This window comes from Bos indicus, chromosome 19, assembly GCF_029378745.1.
Source record: "Bos indicus isolate NIAB-ARS_2022 breed Sahiwal x Tharparkar chromosome 19, NIAB-ARS_B.indTharparkar_mat_pri_1.0, whole genome shotgun sequence".
Taxonomy (NCBI): Eukaryota; Metazoa; Chordata; class Mammalia; order Artiodactyla; family Bovidae; genus Bos; species Bos indicus.
In genome coordinates, this window is record NC_091778.1 from 51,270,695 (window position 1) to 51,276,752 (window position 6,058).

Below are 6,058 nucleotides of genomic sequence, written 5' to 3' on the forward strand. Positions count from 1 at the left end.
AGTTATGCTTCATAGTAGAAAGTGCTATCAAAGTGGCATTCCTGTGAAATAAACCCTAATACAGTGGCGCTAGTGGTAAAGAACCTGCCTATGAATGCAGGAGACCTCGGTTTGATCCCTGGGTTGGGAAGATTTCCTGGAGGAGGGCATGGCAACCCACTCCGGTATTCTTGCTTAGAGAATCCCAATAGACAGAGGAGCCAGGTGGGTACAGTCCATAGGATCACAAAGAGTCGGAGATGACTGAAGGGACAGCTTCACTTGTGAAATGACAGCATGGCTCATGCGGTATAGAATGTATGAAGTACAAGTATGCATGTTTTGGTGGTGAGCACCCCGAAATCATAACTGAAATGTAAACTGAGCCCTGGAGAAACTGTTCTCAAACTTCACCATTTTCTCCTGTGGCTTCTCCCCTGGCCAAATCCACCCCCTAGTAGAAACAAGAACACCAAATTGTGTCCCAGCTGTTTGTAATTGTCTTTTCAAGCGTCTGGATTCAAAATGTATTATGTACAATTATGTCTTCAATTGCCCTGTGAAAATTACTGCAATGCAGAATAATTTCCTAGACACGGAGTTTACAACTTTGATGAGAGATGATCCAGGCAAATATTGAATCTGCAAAAAATGTCAATTACGGGCTTGATAATATTTGTTTTGCCAAAGAGAAGGAGATAGAGATGCTTCCCTTTGCGGGAGAAGTGTGTCATCAAAGTAAATGTGGATTTGAAAAGCAAGCATGAAGCTGCATGTATTGGGGAACTGGAGGGAGGTAGCCGAGCTGTCATGGGGGGCAGGGGATATGCCCTAACACACCAGGAGGGTGGAACCCCATGTTCACTCCCTGCTCCCAATGTGCTCTCGGACCTCTCTTCCCGCGGGGCCCCAACTTCCACTGGGGGTGTCGTCAGTGTGCTCTTGGACCTCTCTTCCCGTGGGGCCCCAACCTCCACCAGGGGTGTCGTTAATATGCTGACCTAGTGGTTGAAGCTGACAAAGCCTCAGAACAGGGCGGTTGTTATTGCAGATGCTCCTGCTGGCAGCAGGCAGATGGGTTGATGGTAGTAATGGGAGCCATCTCTCACATAGGCAGTGGGTGCCCAATAGGGATCCCTGCCCTGGGGAGGGTCGGGCTGGCCCTGCCCTTCCTCACCTCTGACCCTCGATCCCCAGCCTTTGCTCTCCAACCAGCCTAAACTCAACAGTCGGGGTCTGGCTCCATCTGTTCCAGCTTTGATGGATTATTTAGGTCGGTGCCCTCCTTCTTCGGATCTCTGAAATCTCACATATTGCTCTTCTCAAATAAGGCTGATTTCTGCCCATCAAGTTTTGGCTTGAAATCCTACTGTCCCTTCCCTACCTCAGTCTAGAAATCAAGTGTGGACTATTGCTTCTTTCACTCTACTTTCCCATGAGAACAGTGGAACCAGCCGAGGCACAGAGGCCTCTGAGTCACTGCAGAGAGGAAGACAGAGACAACGAGGAAGTTCCATAGTCCACTTTGGTCCGAAGGTAGTTGCTTCAACCTTTACCCTTCCTAGGCAAGGCAGCCCAGAGGTGCTGTCACTGCTGTCAATCAGAGATCATCAGGAACTCAGCTGACTCATCACAGTGAGAGAAAACACCTGTCTGCCCTGGCAGAAGCTGACTTCCTACTTCTACTGGAGAACAGTGCCTTGTGTAGCTCAAAGCCAGCCAGCATTGTCTCCTGGTTTCTTGATTCCTCGCCCCCACCCCAATTTTATCTTTGTTCCTTGGTCCACTTCAGAAATCAGGGGTAAGGATGGTAGCTTTTTGAAGGTTCTCTAGATTGTTTTCGGAGAAGGCAATGGCAACCCACTCCAGCACTCTTGCCTGGAAAATCCCATGGACGGAGGAGCCTGGTGGGCTGCAGTCCATGGGGTCGCGAAGAGTCGGACACGACTGAGCGACTTCCCTTTCACTTTTCACTTTCCTGCATTGGAGAAGGAAATGGCAACCCACTCCAGTGTTCTTTCCTGGAGAATCCCAGGGACGGTGAAGCCTGGTGGGCTGCTGTCTATGGGGTTGCACAGAGTTGGACAGGACTGAAGCAACTTAGCAGCAGCAGCAGCAGCTAGATTGTTTTACTAGTGAAACACTGTATCATATGAAACAACTTTATTTCCAAAGCCCTCTGCTTGTTGTAATAGTTTCCTACTGCTCTTGTATTCTGAGTTTCCTGTGGCTGCTGTAACAAATTTACCAATAGTAGAAACATATTCTTCCACAGTTTTGGAGGCCACAAGTCTGAAATGGGTACCACTGGGCTGATGTGAAGGTGTGGGCAGGGCTGTGACCTCTCTGAAGGCTCTAGAAGGATCTTTCCTGCCTCTTCCAGCTTCTGTGACCTCGGGTATACCTTGGCTTGTGGCTGCATCATTCTGACCTCTGTGTCCGTCTTCACATGGCCTTCTTCCTAAGTGAATCAAACCTCTCTCTGCTTTGCTCTTCTAAGGACACATGTGATGGCTCTCAGCGCATATCCAGATAACCCAGGGTTATCTCCCCATCTCAGGTCCTTAATGGGGGAGGCTGATGGGCTGCCATCTATGGGGTCGCACAGAGTCAGACACGACTGAAGTGACTTAGCAGCAGCAGCCAAGATTCTTTTTCCAAAACAAGGTAATATTTGCAGGTTCCAGGGATGAGGACCTGATACCTTTGAGGGCCAGTCTTCAGCCTGCTACATGATGTACTGAATCACTGGCTGCGGTGATTTACAATATATATTTATTCTCTCACAGTTCTAGAGGTCAGAAGCCCTTAGTCTTAAGGAGCTAAGATCAAGGTGTGGGCATGGCTGGTTTCTCCTTCTGGAGGCTCCAGGAAATAATCAGTTCCAGGCCTCTTCCAGCTTCTAGAAGCTGCCATTGTTCCCTGGCTCATAGCCACACCACTCTAATCTCTGCCTCCAGGGTTCCAGGGTCACATTGACACCCTGTCTTCCTCTTACCAAGGGATGGCATTTAGAGCCCAATCCTCTCCCCATCTCAAATTCAGTAATCCCACCTGCAAAGTTGCTTCAGCCATACAAGGGGACACATTTACAACCTTGGGGTGGGGGGGTCTTTCAGCTGACCACACAGGCCCCTCCCCTCTTGCAGACGACAACCCTGCTCCAGGAGAAACCACCATCTCCAGTTCTGATGGTTCAGCAGGTAAAGAATCCGCCCGCAATGCAGAAGAGACCGGAGATGCAGATTTGATCCCTGAGTAGGGAAGATCCCCTGAAGGAGGGCATGGCAACCCTCTCCAGTATTCTTGCCTGGGAAATCCCATGGATGGAGAAGCCTGGCTACAGTCTATGGGGTCGCAGAGTCAGACTGAGCGACTAAGCACAACAGCACAGCCAGTTCTGTGCTGTTTTACTTGTCTGTATCCAGGTCGGTATGCATCCCTGAACAGCGGGTTCCTGAGTCTGCCTGCTTTGAGCTTTGTGCAGAGTGAACTGCACGTGGGTCTGCTTTTCAGTAACTTGCTTTCTTTGCTCAACATGTTGATAACTTACAGTGAATGATGTCGGATTTGTGATCTCGGAAGATTTAGCTTCGGGACCAGTGACCAGGCTTGATCACTCAAGAGCTTTTGTGTAGCAGAGTTTTATTAAAGGGACAGAGAAAGCTTCTGTCCGGGGGCTCTGCATGCTGCAGCTGCCCCCAGGCACCCCCCTCCCCCTCCCCCTCCCCCTCCCCGCCACTGCCCGTGCCCCGGAGCCGAGCTCAGGAGCTAACCCGAGCCAACCGCCCAGAGCTAGCGTGGGGTCCGGGAGGCGGCGGCGCAGGGAGGGGCCAGACGCGCACGTGACCCTCGAGGGACGCGTTGGCGGCCCCGGCCTCCAGACCGGACTGGGGAGTGGCGGCCCAGGGCCCCGCCTCTACTTTCAGAGTCACCCTGGGGCTGCAGGTGAGGGCCTGGGCGGCGCGGACGACGGGGGCCCAGTGAGGCACCAAGGGAACGTAAGGGTCAAGTATGACGGTAAGGAGCTACTGAAGCGCCTCAGCCTGGAGGAGTGGATTCTGGAGCAGCTCACTCGCCTCTACGACTGCCAGGAAGAGGAGATCCCGGAGCTGGAAATCGATGTGGATGAACTCCTGGACATGGAGAGCGATGATACCTGGGCTGCCAGGGTCAAGGAGCTGCTGGTTGACTGTTACAAACCCACTGAGCCTGCTGGACAAGATCCGGGGCATGCAGAAGCTGAGCACACCCCAGAAGAAGGGTCGTAGACCCAGCTGAACGGTGGCTCCACAGGACAGTCTCTGCCCGCGCCCCCCTCCCCACCCCGACCTCGTAGCAACAGCAATACCAGGGGGCCCTGAGGCCAGGCCTGGTGCCACGAGCAGGGCTCCCCGTGCCCCTGGCCCAGGGGCCTCTTCCTTGCCCCCTCAGTTTTCCATTTTTTGGGTTTTTTTATTATTAAACTGATGGGACTTTTTGTGTTTTTATATTGACTGTGGCGTGGGCCCTTTAATAAAGCTAGGATACGCCTCTGGCGCAAAAAAAAACAAAAAGAGCTTCTGACAGAGACATCAGAAGGGGGCCAGAGAGTCTTGCTGCTGCTGCTGCTAAAGTCACTTCAGTCGTGTCCAACCCTGTGCGACCCCATAGACGGCAGCCCACCAGGCTCTGCCCTCCCTGGGATTCTCAAGGCAAGAACACTGGAGTAGATTGCCATTTCCTTCTCCAATCCTGGTCTTATCAAGGCCTTATATACTTTAACCAGACCCACTCCAACAACATACATCTTAAATTAGCAAGATTAGAACTAACAATAGAAAGGTCTTACCAGACCCACTCCCACAACATACTTCTTAAAATAACAAGATTAGTCAGAAGGTTCTTGTTAAGGAGAAACATGTCCTCGAGCAAGATACTTTGTTATACTGACTAATACAAAGCAGTTTAGAAAAAAAAAGGCTGTCCTTTTCTCCTGCTTGATACCCCTGGACCCCTTCCTCCTCTGGGACTCCAGACTTATCAACCTGCCTAGGAATGGACTCTCTTGATTAGATGTTCATCCACGTGGACATAAGGGGCTCTGGTGTTTGCTTCTTGCCTCTCTGGTGTTGCCTATCTGTCCATTGATGGGTAGATGGAGTGCAACTCTTTTCCACTGATGGCTAAATTCCCTGGCCTTGCTCAGTATGTTTTATCTTTTAAAAGAAACTCTTTAATAACCCCTCAGAAGACAGACAACTCACTGGATGCCCAGCCCCCAGTGGAGACATACTTGGTCACAGGGACACAGACAGCATTCCAAAAGCATTCTGAGAAATGTTTCTTCCTGGGGCCTACGCTGTTAAAACGTTAGAGGGTGTTTTTCCTCTTAACAAATAGAAAGCTGGGTTTTAATACAGAACAGATTGGTGCCTGTTGGGGGGGGGCTTTGTGTCCTGGGGAGCCCTGTGTCTCTGTAGGAGGTTCTGCGTGTCCTGAAGGGGGCTTTGTGCCTTGGGGGTTCTGTGTCAGCTGTGTGTTTGTGGGTAGCTGTGGGTCCTGGGTTGGGGGGCAGTCTGTGTCCCTGTGGCGAGGTTCTCTCTATGGGGAGGTGGAGGGTGGGGGTGGGAGAGTCTAGACATTCGTTTACACTTGACTCTTGAACAACACAGGGGTTAGGGACACCCGCCTTTCACACAGCAAAGAAATCTGCGTCTAATTTATAGTCTTCCCTCTTATCCATGGTATCTACGGTTCTGCAGCTGCGGATCTAACCAACCAGGGTCGTGTAGGTAGGCCCGAGGCGTATACTCTTGAAAAGAAATCTGCGTGTTAAGTGGCCCCGCGTTGTTCAAGGGTCATTTGTACTTCCATTTCTTCACTTCCACCCATTTTGCTCTTTTCGCGAACATTTTACCAGCACACCTGTTAAAAACTCCACAAAGCATTGTTATTTATACTGAGATACTTATCCTTTTATCAATTAAAAATAAGAAAATCTCTTTTACCTTAATTTACATGATTTCTGGGGGGGCGGGCTTGAGTTAGTGTGAGAGTCTGGGTCCTGCCTGCTCCTGAGGTTTGAGGAGCACGGCTG

General features: G+C 50.8%; 1 pseudogene; it reads left to right on the top strand.

Annotated features, from left to right (window-relative positions):
• Positions 1-1,187: 1,187 nt before the first annotated feature.
• On the top strand, positions 1,188-4,469 carry LOC109573434 (protein phosphatase 1 regulatory subunit 14B pseudogene; annotated as a pseudogene).
• Positions 4,470-6,058: the final 1,589 nt, after the last annotated feature.